The 14,737-nt window shown below is 45.2% G+C and overlaps 1 protein-coding gene across 3 annotated transcripts in view; it reads right to left on the bottom strand.

Moving 5' to 3' along the window:
• STMN1 (stathmin 1) overlaps nucleotides 1–14,419 on the bottom strand; it is a 30,817-nt gene extending 16,398 nt beyond the window's left edge. The window contains exon 1 of one of the 3 annotated variants that reach the window (XM_061392852.1): nucleotides 14,112–14,419. The gene's annotated coding sequence lies outside the window, so the exon portion shown is untranslated. Of the gene's footprint in view, nucleotides 1–13,792; nucleotides 14,026–14,111 lie in introns of those variants that run through there. The other 2 variants (XM_061392880.1, XM_061392870.1) reach the window with 2 other exon arrangements.
• Nucleotides 14,420–14,737: the final 318 nt, after the last annotated feature.

Here is a 14,737-nt window from a genome sequence, read left to right as displayed (position 1 = left end):
TATCAGGGTGTTTTCCAATGAGTCAGCTCTTTGCATCAGGTGGCCAAAGATTGGAGTTTCAGCTTCAGCATCAATCCTTCCAATGAATATTCAGGACTTATTTCCTTTAGGATGGACTGGTTGGATCTCCTTGCAGTCCAAGGGACTCTCAAGAGTCTTCTCCAACACCACAGTTCAAAAGCATCAATTCTTTGGTGCTCAGCTTTCTTTATAGTCCAACTCTCACATCCATACAAGACTACTGGAAAAGCCATAGCTTTGACTAGATGGACCTTTGTTGGCAAAGTAATGCCTCTGTTTTTTAATATGCTGTCTAGGTTGGTCATAACTTTCCTTCCAAGGAGTAAGCGTCTTTTAATTTCATGGCTGCAGTCACCATCTGCAGTGATTTTGGAGCCATTTAAAAAAATGAAGTCTGCCACTGTTTCCCCATCTATTTGCCATGAAGTGATGGGACCAGATGCCATGATCTTTGTTTTCTGAATGTTGAGTTTTAAGCCAACTCTTTCACTCTCCTCTTTCACTTTCATCAAGAGTCTCTTTAGTTCTTCTTCACTTTCTGCCATAAAGGTGGTGTCATCTGCATATCTGAGGTTATTGATATTTCTCCCAGCAATCTTCATCCAGCCCAGCATTTCTCATGATGTACTCTGCATATAAGTCAAATGAGCAGGGTGACAATATACAGCCTTGACGAACTCCTTTTACTATTTGGAACTAGTCTGTTGTTCCATGTCCAGTTCTAACTGCTCTAACTGTTGTTTCCTGACCTGCATACAGATTTCTCAAGTTGCAGGTCAGGTGGTCTGGTATTCCCATCTCTTTCAGAATTTTCCATAGTTTTTTGTGATCCACACAGTCAAAGGCTTTGGCATAGTCAACAAAGCAGAAATAAATGTTTTTCTGGAACTCTCTTGCTTTTTCGATGATCCAACGGATGTTGGCAATTTGATCTCTGGTTCCTCTCTTTTCTAAAACCAGCTTGAACATCTGGAAGTTAACAATTCACTTACTCTTGAAGCCTGGCTTGGAGAATTTTGAACGTTACTTTACTAGCGTGTGAGATGAGTGTAATTGTGCAGTAGTTTGAGCATTCTTTGGCATTGCCTTTCTTTGGGATTGGAATGAAAACTGACCTTTTCCAGTCCTGTGGCCACTGCTGAGTTTTCTAAATTTGCTGGCATATTGAGTGCAGCACTTTCATAGCATCATCTTTCAGGATTTGAAACAGCTCAGCTGGAATTCCATCACCTCCACTAGCTTTGTTCATAGTGATGCTTCCTAAGGCCTACTTGACTTCACATTCCAGGATGTCTGGCTCTAGGTGAGTGATCACACCATCATGGTTATATGGGTTGTGAAGATCTTTTTTTGTATAGTTCTTCTGTATATTCTTGCCACCTCTTCTTAATATCTTCTGCTTCTGTTAGGTCCATACCATTTCTGTCCTTTATTGAGCCCATCTTTGCATGAAATGTTCCCTTGGTATCCCTAATTTTCTTGAAGAGATCCCTAGTCTTTCCCATTCTATTGTTTTCCTCTATTTCTTTGCATTGATCACTGAGGAAGGCTTTTTTAAATCTCTTCTTGCTCTTCTTTGGAACTCTGCATTCAGATGGGTATATCTTTCCTTTTTTCCTTTGCTTTTCGCTTCTCTTCTTTTCACAGCTATTTGTAAAGGCTCCTCAGACAGCCATTTTGCTGTTTTCCATTTCTTTGTCTTGGGGATGGTCTTGATCCCTGTCTCATAATGTCACAAACCTCCATCCATAGTTCATCAGGCACTCTGTCTATCAGATCTAGTCCCTTAAATCTATTTCTCACTTCCACTGTATAATCAATCATAAGACATTTGATTTAGGTCATACCTGAATGGTCTAGTGGTTTTCCCTACTTTCTTCAATTTAAGTCTGAATTTGGCAATAAAGAGTTCATGATCTGAACCACAGTCAGCTCCTGGTCTTGTTTTTGCTGACTGTAGAGCTTCTCCACCTTTGGCTGCAAAGAATATAATCAGTCTGGTTTCAGTGTTGACCATCTGGTGATGTCCATGTGTAGAGTCTTCTCTTGTGTTGTTGGAAGAGGGTGTTGGCTATGACCAGTGTGTTCTCTTGGCAGAACTCTATTAGCCTCTGCCCTGCTTCATCCTGTACTCCAAGGCCACATTTGCCTGTTACACCAGGCAATTGTGCTATACCGAATTGTACTGGCCAACTCAGTACAAGGGTAAAACACGTATTTTTTAAAAAACTGTTTGTTAGCTTGACTTATAACTCTTAAATACTTAGACATAAGATATGTGGGCTTCCCTTTTATACTCCTGCCTTAGGTCTAACAAATGCTAGCAGCAGGCCCGAAAAGAGATTTAAGTCATGTGAGTAACCATGCCACAGGGGAGCACAGAGGTTTTGCAGTCTGGTTCCAAGTCTAGGCTTTTAGCTATCACTCTAAACTGTTTTATTAGCCTAACCCTATTATTTTACAATGGGGGAGAAAAGCCATACAGAGAACTTTAGACATTTGTCCAAGATCACACAACTAACTCAAGTCACAGCAAAAATCTGAAGCTGTGCTTTACTTTTTAAAAATATTTATTTTTTGCTTCACTGGGTCTTTGCGACTGTGCGTGGATTTTCTCCAGTCGCGGGGGTGGGGGGTAGGTGGGGGAGGGTTAGTCCTAGATGGGGTTCTCATTGTTGTGGTCTCTCTTGTTGTAGGGCTCCCCTGGTGGCTCAGACAGTAAAGAATCTGCCTGTAATGCAGGACACCCAGATTCAATCCCTGGGTCAGGAAGATCCCCTGGAGAAGGGAATGGCAACCCACTCCAGTATTCTTGCCTGGAGAATCCCACGGACAGAGGGGCCTGGCAGGTTACAGTCCATGGAGTCACTTCCTAAAAAGTCACACTCCTGTGTGTTTTGCTGACAGCAACTCTCAGCCTTGAGCCCTTGGTTTTTGTGTATACTGAAATTCTTTCCACCTTCAAGGTCTTGATCAATCTTTCTGATCCCCATCCACTGTCCTGTATTGTAGCTATCCATAAGTATGTTTGTTCTCCTCAGTAGAGAGTAAGCGTCTTCAGGGCAGGATTCTATGTGGTTTTGTCTTTGTATCCCTACAGTGCCATGAACTCACCAAATGTTAACCATCTGGTTGATGTCTTTTTGGCCATTAAACCACACTTAGGGCTGAGGGATAAACAGCATAAATCTAAGTATATATATATATATACATTCTGCACCAACTATCACAGAGACATTTAAATATATTTATAAAATATATATATTTAACTTCTTTTTAAACTTTTAAATTTGAAATCATTTTAGATTTCCAGAGAGTTGCAAAGGTAGTACACCTAGTTCCCACAGACCTTTCAGCCAGCTCCCTGCTAGGCTAACATCTTACATAATCATGGTGCATTTATCCACACCAAAAGATTAAATCTGGCACAATACTATTAACTAAGTGACTGGCTTTACCTGGATTCCCCAGTTGCCTATTGGGGTTCTTTCTGTGTTCCAGGATCCTATTCAGGATACCACCTTGCATGTAGCATCTTATTTCCTTAGGGAGAAGGCGATGGCACCCCACTCCAATACTCTTGCCTGGAAAACCCCATGGACGGAGGAGCCTGGTAGGCTGTAGTCCATGGGGTCGCTTATTTCCTTGGCCATTGACATTTCTTTTACTGGTGAGGCTGGGGCCGGGGGGATGGGAGGGTTGGATTGCTTTCTATGTTTCTTTGAATCCTTTTCCAAATAATCAAAATGTGAGCATGGGGATGGTGAGGTAGCAGCACTTGCCCTCTGTTGGGCTGCTGGGGTTTTGAACAGGGAAGGATGATTTTCATCTGAGACCTAGTCTTTTTCTTGAATGGACACACGTGAGCCTAAAAACAGCATTACTTTTAATTCATTAAATTTCTGGGCCATTCCATAGCCCATTTTCCCGTGGACTGGCACAAAACATGTTCCCAGTTAATTATAAAAACTTCCAAGCAGTTGGCACTTATCAGCAATCTTAGCAATTCAGTGAGAACAGAGGTCACAGCTGTCACAGGAAGTTGAGACCAAGGCTGCTGAACCGCACCCCCCCAACCCCGGAGGCCAGGAGGACGTGTTCACGGAGTAGCATTCAAGCCTGGAAGAGGAGGGTGTGGCTGGGGTGTCAGATGGAGGAGGATGCTGTGTAAGAGAAAAGACACGAGCGAAAGAAAAGCCCGTGTCTCTGGAACTCAGAGCTGATTTCCAGCCCTTCTGGGCTTCTTGCTAAGCCCTTACATCAGTCGGTGAGCACCAGCACCACGGTGCGCTCATGACTGCCCCCTTCCCACCACTTGACTGGGTCACCACAGACCACCGCCTAGATGGGCTTCAGTCTGCCCCCTACCTCGAATCCATTCCCAACAAGGGCATCAACTCAAATTTAACAACTCAAACCACTGGAGGATGGGGGCCCCATCTAAGGGGGAGGAATGGGGTGTACTACTTTCGTGGGGTTGCCTTAACAAGGTGCCATAAATCGGGTGGCCCAAACAACAGAAATGTTTCTCTCATGGTTCCAGGGCCCAGAAACCCAAAATCTAGATGACAGCAGGTTACTTCAGAGGGATGGGAGGGAGAATCCGCCACGCTCTCTTCTAGCTTCTGGCAGCCTCAGCTGTTGCTTGGCTTATAGATAGCAACCCCCTCCCCGAGCCCACATCCTCATATCTTCTTCTCTGTGCATTTATCTGTCCAAACTTCCCCTTTATATAAGGACGGCAGTTGTACTGGCTTAAGGACTCCCCTGGGGGCTTCCCTGGTGGTCCAGTGGTTAAGAATCTGCCTTCCAATGCAGGGGATAGGGGTTCCTTCCCTGGTCTGGGGACTAAGATCCCATGTGCTGCAGGGCAACCAAGGCCAGGTGCCACAATGACTGAAGCCTGAGCCTCTTGCTCTGCAACAAGAGATGCCCCGGCAACAAAAGAAAGCCAGAGCTATGCACTAAAGAACCAGTGCAGCCAAAAAAAAAGAGGGCCTACCCTGATGACCTTATCTTCTCCTGGTTATCTGAACAGACCCAATTTACAAATAAGGTCACGTTCAAGGTTACAGGTAGGACTTCAACATTTCAGTGGGAGGCGGGGATCCAATTCAATTCATAACAGCTTCCATTAACAGATAGCTTTGGCTGAAGTCTATCCTAGAACAATGTGTGGCTCAAGAAGCTGGAATTTAGGTTTTCTTGTGAAATTTCCTGATTTTAAAATATCAGCACCTAATTAAATATAAGTAAACTGTTTCTATGGGCTTCCTAGGTAAAGAACCCGCCTGCCAACACAGGAGAGGTAAGAGACATGAATTTGATCCCTGGGTCAGGCAGATCCCCTGGAGGAGGGCATGGCAACCGACTTCTTGCCTGGAGAATCCCATGAACAGAGGAGCCTGGGTTGCAAAGAGTCAGACATGACTAAAGCAATTTAGCATGCACACAGGCACAAACTGTTTCTAGGGTTTCCCAGGTGGTGCTAGGGATAAAAGAAAAAACCCATCTACCAATGCAGGAGATGTAAGAGATGCCGGTTGGATTCCTGGGTCAAGGAAGATCCCCTGGAGGAGGGCGTGGCAACCCACCCCAGTTATTCTTGCCTAGAGAATCCCATAGTCAGAGGAACCTGTAGGGCTACAGTCCATAGGGTCACAAAAAATCGGACACCACTGAAGCGACTTAGCTCACACTCAAACTGTTTCTAAAACCATGACTGCCAAAAGCAAGTGAGCCTCTAGTCCACTGTCACCGCAGGGTTCTCTCTAAAGTCTGATCCCGTCCTTCCCCTTAACCCTGGGTGTACGGCCAAGTTCCCTAGCCTGGCACACGCGGCTCTCCCCAGTCCACTCTTTCCCGTCTCTCCAGGATCTTCTCCTACCATTGTTTTCCCCACCCACCGTACCGCCACATCAAAAGACCTGCCCTTCTCCAAACACGCGTGCTGTTCCACACCTCTGCGACTCTGCGTCCTCCCTCTGCTGATGCCTTCTCTCCTCCAGTCCAGCGGAAAACTCCTGGCCGTCTTTCAAGTGCTCTGTCATTGCCACCCACTCCCATTTCCCCAGCAAAAGCTTCCCTGTTCATTCCCAAGGAGTTAACCTCTTCCTTCTCTAAGCCTCCACTGCACCCTACATTTCTCTAGTACAGCACTTGACATTTGATTTGCTATTATTTGATTACCCGTTTGCCTCCTGTCTGGACCACAAACTCTTTGAAGGTAGGGACTGTTGATCTGGATCACCTTGCACAGATCCCAGCCCACAGCAAGTACTCAGTAAATAAGGAGTAAATGAATACTCTGCACAGCCAATCAGTATCATGGGGGACCCGAAGAAACATCATGTGGAGTCCCTATCCTTAAGGTTCTTACAGTCCAGCTGGGTTCATAAGATACACACCAAAGAAAAGACAAACCATACTGGTGGTATTGACAACTAGCAGAAGAAGAGGCTACTGGGGCCTATTGTTATTGTTGCTGTTCAGTCACTAAGTCATGTGACCCCATGGACTGCATCACGTCAGGCTTCTCTGTCCTTCACCATCTCCCAGACCTTGCTCAAACTCACGTCCATTGAGTCGGTGATGCCATCCAACCATCTCATCCTCTGTCATCCCCTTCTCCTCCTGCCTTCAATCTTTCCCATCATCAGGGTCTTTTCCAATGAGTCAGTCGGCTCTTCACATTAGGAGGCCAAAGTTTGGAGCTTCAGCTTCAGTGTCAGTCCTTCAAGTGAATATTCAGGGTTGATTTCCTTTAGGATTGACTGGTTTGATCTCCTTGCAGTCCAAGGGACTGTCAAGAGTCTTCTTGAGTCAACAAATCCTCATCCGGGACAGAAAAGATCCCATTTTAATGGCCTGAAGGACTGCTTTATATGAAGAAAGGTCAGGATAACTTGGCAAATCTTTGCAGGAAGAGCAAATTGCTGTGCTGCATGCTCACAGAGATAAGGTTGACTATGTTGCTGTTCAGTTGCTCAGTCGTGGCCAACTCTTTGTGACCCCAAGGGCTGCAGCATGCCAGGCTTCCCCATCCTTCACTATCTCTCAGAGTTTGTTCAAACTCATGTCCATTGAATCAGTGATGCCATCCAACCATCTCATCCTCTGTCACCCCCTTCTCCTCCTGCCTTCAATCTTGCCCAACATCAGGGTCTTTTCCAGTGAATCGGCTCTTCGCATCAGGTGGCCAAAGTATTGAAGCTTCAGCTTCAGCATCAGTCCTTCCAATGAATATTCAGGGTTGATAATCTTAAGGTTGATTATAATGGCTCATTACAAGAAGAGAGAGTGGGGTAAGGAGAAGAAAGTCAGGGAAAACCCGGGGAAACAAAGCCGGAGAAAGAGGAGGGGTAGGGGTACAAAAAAGAGGACCTGGGACCCACGCTTGTGTCACATCTCTCTCCTGCATCAGTCTTCCCTTCGTTAGTATGTTTCCAGGCTGCAATTCATTCTGCCTTAAACTGTCTGATGACTCCTTCCAGAATCCCCTATTTCTCTGCTCACCCCTATAACAAGGCTCTCCAAAAAGGCTGTTTTTGTTGCTTTCTCTGACTCTTCAAATCCTCCTCATGCAGACTCACGCTCCACCTCTGTCTACAGACACTGTTCTTGCCAGGATCTCCAATGACATCTACATTACCACACCCACTGGGCAACTCCACTTTCTCATCATCCCTGCCACGGCTGACCTTGGGGATTTCATGGGTCACACAGTCACTCTTGGGCTTCCCAGGTGGCACTAGTGGTAAAGAACCCATCTGCCAATTCAGGGAGATATAAGAGACATTGGTTCAATCCCTGGGTTGGGAAGATCCCCTGGAGAAGGGCATGGCAACTCAACTTCAGTATTCTTGCCTGGAGAATCCCATGAACAGAGGAGCCTGGAGAGCTGCAGTCCATAGGGTAGCAAAGAGTGGGACACAACTGAAGCCACTTAGCATGAACCCGCGCGCGCGCACATACACACACACACACACACACACACACACACACAGTCACTCTTGAACCCCACTGCTGCTTTTTTTTTTTCTCTTTTTTAGGTAGACAAATCACCATTTATTTGTCTGAGATGATATGCAAACACAATCTGTTAAAAAAACAAAGGACAGGTGTGCTACAATTAAAAACCAATCTGGGGATTTCCCTCTTGGTTAAGCGGTTAAGACTAGATCCCACACACAACAACTAAGACCCAGCACAACCAAATGGAAGAAAAAACAACCAATCTGAACTTTGCGGGTGGATTTTAAAGGTGATCATTTAGTGTATAAACTGCTTACCATATTCTTTTGAATCTAAAAAATTACCATCTTTGGAATAGAACGTGTCTTTTAATCAGTTGATATCAGAGTTTAATTGGTACCAGTTTTTCTTTCTTGGTATTACATAAAATAATGGTGCATTCTGCAGTCGTCATCTTATATTTGGTGATGTATGGTACTAGATTGATGGACTGTCTAATAGCAGGGTTTTGTTAAATAGGATCGTCTCCTACTATATTTTTTTTTACAATTTTTTATTCTGTTAAAATACACATAACATAAAATTTACCATTTAACCCATTTTAAGTGTACAGTTCAGTGGTACTAAACACGTGTATTTGGAATTCCCTGGCAGTCCAGTGTTTAGGACCAAGTGCTTTCACTGCCATGGCTCTGGGTTGAATCCCTGGTCAGGGAACGAAGACCCTGCAAGCCTTGTGGCACAGCCGATAAATAAATAAATACAGGTAAACTGTTCCGCAAGCATCGGCCCCATTTGTTGCTGTTGTTTAGTTGCTCAGTCGTGTCCAACTCTTTTGTGACCCCATGGACTGTAGCCCACCAGGCTCCTCTGTCCATGGGATTTTCCAGGAAAGAACACTGCAGTGGGTTGCTGTTTCCTCCTCCAGGGGATCTTCCCCCCTCCCAGGGATCAAACCTGCCTCTCCTGCATTGCAGGCAGATTCTTTACCACAGAGCCACCTGGGAAACCATCATCAGCACCATCCATGCTCAAAACTCTTGTACATCTGAAACTCTACCCCTATTAAACAATACCTCTCTCCTCTCCCCCAGCCCCTGGCAACCATCATTCTATTTTCTGTTTCTGTGATTTTGACTACCTGGTACCTCACATAAGCAAAATCATACACTATTTGTCTTTTTGTGGCTGCATGATTTCACTAAGCATAATGTCCTCAAGGCTCATCCATGTTGTAGCATATGTCAGCAATTACTTCCTTTTTAAGGCAGAGTTAAATATTCCATTGCAACATTTTGTTTATCCATTCATCCATTGATGGACATTTGGACTGCTTCCACCTTTTGGCTATTGTGAATAATGGTGCTATGGACACTTGTGTACAAATATCCCTGCATTAAAAAAAAAAAAAAAACACGAAAGTAAACCCCCAAAAGTACAAAGAAGAAAATAACGGTTACTCATATTTCCCATCACCTAGAATTAATCATCATTTACATTTTGACATTTGTTTCCAGTGTTTTCTTTATGACTGTGCAGTTTAAAATTCCTTAAGGTAGTAATGCAGTGTCATTTTTTTTTTAAAGAAAAAATTAGGAGTTACAAAGAAAGTTGAAGTTCCTGTTCACCTCTACTCACTCTCCCAACTCCCTGCCCCTCCTCCCCAGAGAAAGTCACTCTTGAGCCAAGAGTATATCTTACAGTCCTTTCACTAAAAAAAAAATTTTTTTTACATATGTTTGAAGATATCCTAGAAAATCCACAGTTCTGATATGTTGCAAAAACTGCATTATATGCATTATCCTATAACTTTGCTTTTATTTAATAGATTTTGAGCTCTATCCATGTCTCTGCATGTATGGATCTAAGTTATTCCTTCTAACTGCAATATAGTTACTCATTATGAATACGGGCCCTATTTTATTTGTACTTTCCCTATTGACGGCCATTGAGCTGTTTCACTGGTTTCTTACTAGGTATGATCCTGCAATGGACAGCCTTCTTGAATACATGTGCAAGTATTTCTCCAGGGTAGAAACCAAGAAAGAGAATCGTCAGGGCACAAGGCATGAATATTTTCAGTTTTACTAGATAAGGGCAAATCGAGAGAATGCATTTCCCCACAACCTCACCAGTCCTTGATATGGTCTGCTTTTATTCCTTCTCTGCATTTTTTAAAATGAGAAGAATGAAGTCTGGGGCTGTACTGCTTTCTCGCAATCACGGAGCAGGTTAAGGACAGGGCCAAGCTTAGACCCCACTTCAACTGGCACCCAAGACACACGTTTTGCATCACTTTGCGTTGCCCCTTGTCAGCTCTCCATGGAAAATTCAGAAAAGCTCCCAGTGTAAGGGGGTGGGGGTGGGGGGGCAGGATGACTAAAATTCTCAACATGGTGATTAGACCGCGAGTAGAAATGACTGCAAATTCCTCCCAGAAAATGGCTTCACCCCGCAGATCCGCGCTCCCACCCAAAGCAGCTGCAACCTGCGGCTTTCAGAGCTGCACCCAGGGTGGTGATTGGCTCTTCCTCGGCCGACTCAGGGTGGGACCAGAAATGGCGCCTCCGGCAGCTGATTTTTCAAGGCAGCGGCTCTGTTCTGGGAGGAGGGGGCGGCCGAGCCTCGCTGGGAGTGGGGGTCCCCCCGTGGCCGCCCTGCATCCGAGCTGGACCGCAGCATCCAGCACCAGCCCTGGCGACACCTCCCAGCCCCTTGCAGCACCTCCAGCCGGCGCCCGGAGGGGCTGGAAGGGGGCGAGAGCGGCACGACGATTTCTCGCGGACCTCCCAGCCGCGCCCACCGGGACTGCTCCGAAAGGGTCCATCCCGGAGCACAGGCAGCCGCCGCCCGCCGTTAGCTTTGCGGGAGACGAGGAAGGCTGGACCTACACTTCTCTCTAACCAGTCTCCTCCGATCAGGGTGTCAGCTCTGCAGCAGGGACCTCCAGGGAGGGCGACGACTAAGCTCTGCCTGGGCCCCTCCGAGTGGAGTCCGGTGAAGCTGGGTGAGGTCCCAGACCCCAAGCCTTTCCTAAGGGTCAGTCCTGGTGTGGGGTTGTGTCTCCCCAGGACCTGGTGGCCTGGTTTCCTTTTTCCTCCCCAAGGCAGGAAAGAGCAGTGGGACAATTTGAGGAAAAGAACAAAGCTGGCACCGCCCAGGTCACTTCAAAAGCCTGGAAGGCTCCCTTCCTCTCCCGGTTGGGATTACTTAGAGGGCTGGCATTTTCTTTTTTTTTCCCCTTTAAAATTTTCTTCTTAGCTACCACCTTTTGAGACCTTGCTATGTGCCAAGCACTGTACTAAGTGTATTAGCTCATTTCCTCCCCATGACAACTCTTAGGACAGGTTCAAAGGGGATGAGGAATTTCCCCGGGGTCACACCTATAGAGGGGCAACACTGGGATTCGAAATTTCTTCCATATCCTGTGTTTTTATTTAAAAAAGTAATTATTTGCTCACTTTTGATGATCTTACACAGATCCTTTTGGGAAAAAAAAAAAATGAGAACACTGCAAACATCACCATACTCTTTCTACTGAGTGGGAGGAATGAACAGGGCACCGTATTGCTGGTGAGAGTAGAAACAGGTAACACTTTTCCGGAAAGCAGTTTGGCCATTTGAATCAAGAGCTTTAAAAAACTGTCCACACCCTTCAGGGAAGAAATGGTCACCCTCTATAGAGATAGCCATAGCTATCAAGATGTAAAATGCATATTCCCTGGGACCCAGCAGTTCCACCCAAAGGCCTCTATTCTACAGATGGATTCAGTAACACATGGACAAAACGGCATATATGTGAGGACATTCATTACTGCACTGCTCGAATAGCAACAGATGGGAGACATCTAAAAATGTACCAATAGAATTGATTCGTTTAACCACGGCACACCCATTTAAGGCAATTCTATGCACTATTTCTAGAAAATAAGGCAGTTTTCTATTTTACATGTGGAACAATCATCAAGAAATTTTAAGTGAAAAGAGAAAAAAGTATGTATATGATGTACTACTGTTTTTATATGAAAAAAGAGTGTATATATATATATATATATATACATGTACATATATTTTTTTCCCTAGGAAAGATACACAAAAAGACAGGTGATATTGTTGCTTGTAAGAAGGAAAACCACAACTGAGGGACACATTTTTTTTTCCCACTGTGTAATCTTTAGTACTTTTGGAATTTTGTATCATGTGCACATATTAGCAATTCAAAATTCAACTTAAAAAAAACAGATTCAGCAAAATTTCTATCTCTAGACCCAGTAATTCTCCTTCTCAGAATCTAGCTTAAGGAAATTATCAGATTTCAGACAGATTTATGCAGAAAGATATTCACTGGTTATCATAGTGAAAAAATGTAGGCAACTTAGAAGTCCAACAGTGGAGAAAAAATTATGGTGTGTACATGTAATACTATCGTGAAATCATAAAAAGGATGTCTACAAAAATATCTTCGTGACGTAGGAAGATGCTTATACTGTTAAGTTTTTTTTAAAAAGCCAGGTAGAAAATTATCTATGCAGTATGCTCTGATCGTTGTAACAATAGCAGGCATAGACAATAATTGCCAAAAAGTGAACAGTCAGGACTGCTGTGTGGAGGGACTGTAAGTGATTTTGTTTCCCCAGATAGCTTTTTATACCTTTCCAGTTTTTTGCAGTGGGCATTTATGCCTTGAATGGCATTTAAAAAACAAAACAAAAACTTAAGAATAAAACCTCCTAGTACTTAGAAAAATTAAAGACATACACAGTAACCCACAAATTCTACTTCTAGAAATAAACCCTGCATAAATCGATGAACAAGTTTGCAAAGTGTTATTAATCACAAAAGATGGTAGACAACTCAAGTGTTTATGGAAGGAGACGACTTCAACAAGTACAGAACATCCATCGTGCAGAATATGAAGTAGCAGTTATGGAGAATGGGGTAGGTAAACCAACATGCAAAAATCTGCAGAGTAACTAACATATTATCATAGCAGGGAAAGCAACTTGCAGAACAACATGGATGCTGTGGCTGCATTTATGCACAAAAAAGAAAAGCTGAAGCTCTGTGTTTGGACATTAATGTATGAAGGGCATTAAATTGTTAACAATAGCTCTCTCTGGCAAAAGGAATACACTAAAAGACTATCTTTGCTTTTGACTTGACGTATATCTGTGGTATTTGCATCTTTTATAAATGTGTTATATCATTTGTGTAGTTAAAAAACAGTAATAACATAGGAGGATAAGTACAAGCATAAAGTCGGAAAAGATACACAACAAAATTATCAGTACTTTCCAGCAGGCATGAGGGACTGGGATTTAAGGTGATGGGTCATTTTCTCAATTTACTCTATATACAGTGAGTTTTTTTCTGTAATTACGCCCACATGTGAACTACCTTCATAATTATAGCAGCAACATCAAAAGCCTGTCTGTTCGGCAGTAGCCTGTGCATTTCTCCCGCTCTCTGTTCTTCCTCCACGCTAAGGCTGTGTTCTCAGGTGACCTCCTTGTTGACATGCGACGCCCAGTAGCCCAAAGCCCCGGATGACACCAGGACCTCAGCCTCGTTTCTCCTCTTACCAGAGAGGAGGAACCCGAGATGCTGAGCCACAGCCTTCTGGCAGCTCGGCTGCGAAAGGGGACTCGGGCAACCTGGATTCCAGGCCCCTTCTCTCCCACCTTCAGTCTCCAGAGATAACCCACAGGAGCCAGGCAAGGGAGGACAGGGCTTGAAGCCACAAATTAATGATATCAGTGTAGCATCAAATGCGGGAACAATAAACCCCATCATTTACCGCGTTGTCTCTGGGCTCAGCTTCAAGCTCCCTTCCCAGACAATGGCTGGTCAGAGCCCCTGCCAGGTTTTCCGGAGAGACCGCGACAGAGCACGGGGCCAAATTGGCCTCCGGTGGCCAACACTCTGGGATTCACCTCCAGTGACTTATCACCTCCAAGGCGGGAGCTTGGGAACCCTCCCGGGGCCCAGGAGCTCCGGAAGATCTGTTTGCTCCAAAAGCTGAACAGGGCAGCGGGAGGGCGCTGGCCTGGAAGCAGAAAATCGAGGCTTGAGGCGCCAGAACTGCCACGTCTCCCTTTGTGACCCTGGCAACTCACCAGATCCTGGGAGTCTCGGACGTTGGGGGGCAGACAGGAGCCTCTGTATCTGGGGGAGAAAGGGCGGTGCCGAGCCCCTCCCCCACCAGGGCTGTCTCAATCCTGGATGTCGGCGAAGCTGCTGTTCCCTCTTCCCGCGCAGCTGCTGCCTGTCTGTCTCCATGGCAACCAGGCCAAAAGACTGATTTGCCAGTGTCCAGGCTCTAGAGCTTACCTCGGAGCTGGGTTTTAATGCGTCTTTCTGGAAGCCGGTCCATTGACACTCCCAGGAGCCTCCAACAGCATCCTCTAGCCATTGCGTGGGAGGCACCCTGGGCCAGCTAGAAAAAGCGCACCACTTATCCTTTATAAACCTCATCCCCTTGGAGAGAGGAAAAGCAGCCTTAGGCCCAATGGCCTTGTAATCGCTGGTAATTTGTCATTCAAACGCCCCGGTCCCTCTCCCTAGTTGCCCTGGGCTGCTAGTAGGGATTCGCAACAGATGGCTTAGGGGGCCAGGTCACTTGCACTGAGGTTCCCCCATCCTCAGTTCAGTTCAGTCACTCAGTTCAGTCTGATTCTTTCCCACCCCATGGACTGCAGCATGCCAGGCCTCCCTGTCCATCACCAACTCCCAGAGTTTACTC

This window comes from Bos javanicus, chromosome 2 (assembly GCF_032452875.1).
Source record: "Bos javanicus breed banteng chromosome 2, ARS-OSU_banteng_1.0, whole genome shotgun sequence".
Lineage (NCBI taxonomy): Eukaryota > Metazoa > Chordata > Mammalia > Artiodactyla > Bovidae > Bos > Bos javanicus.
Note: the sequence above shows the minus strand (reverse complement) of the source record. Positions and strands in the feature narration are given on the sequence as shown.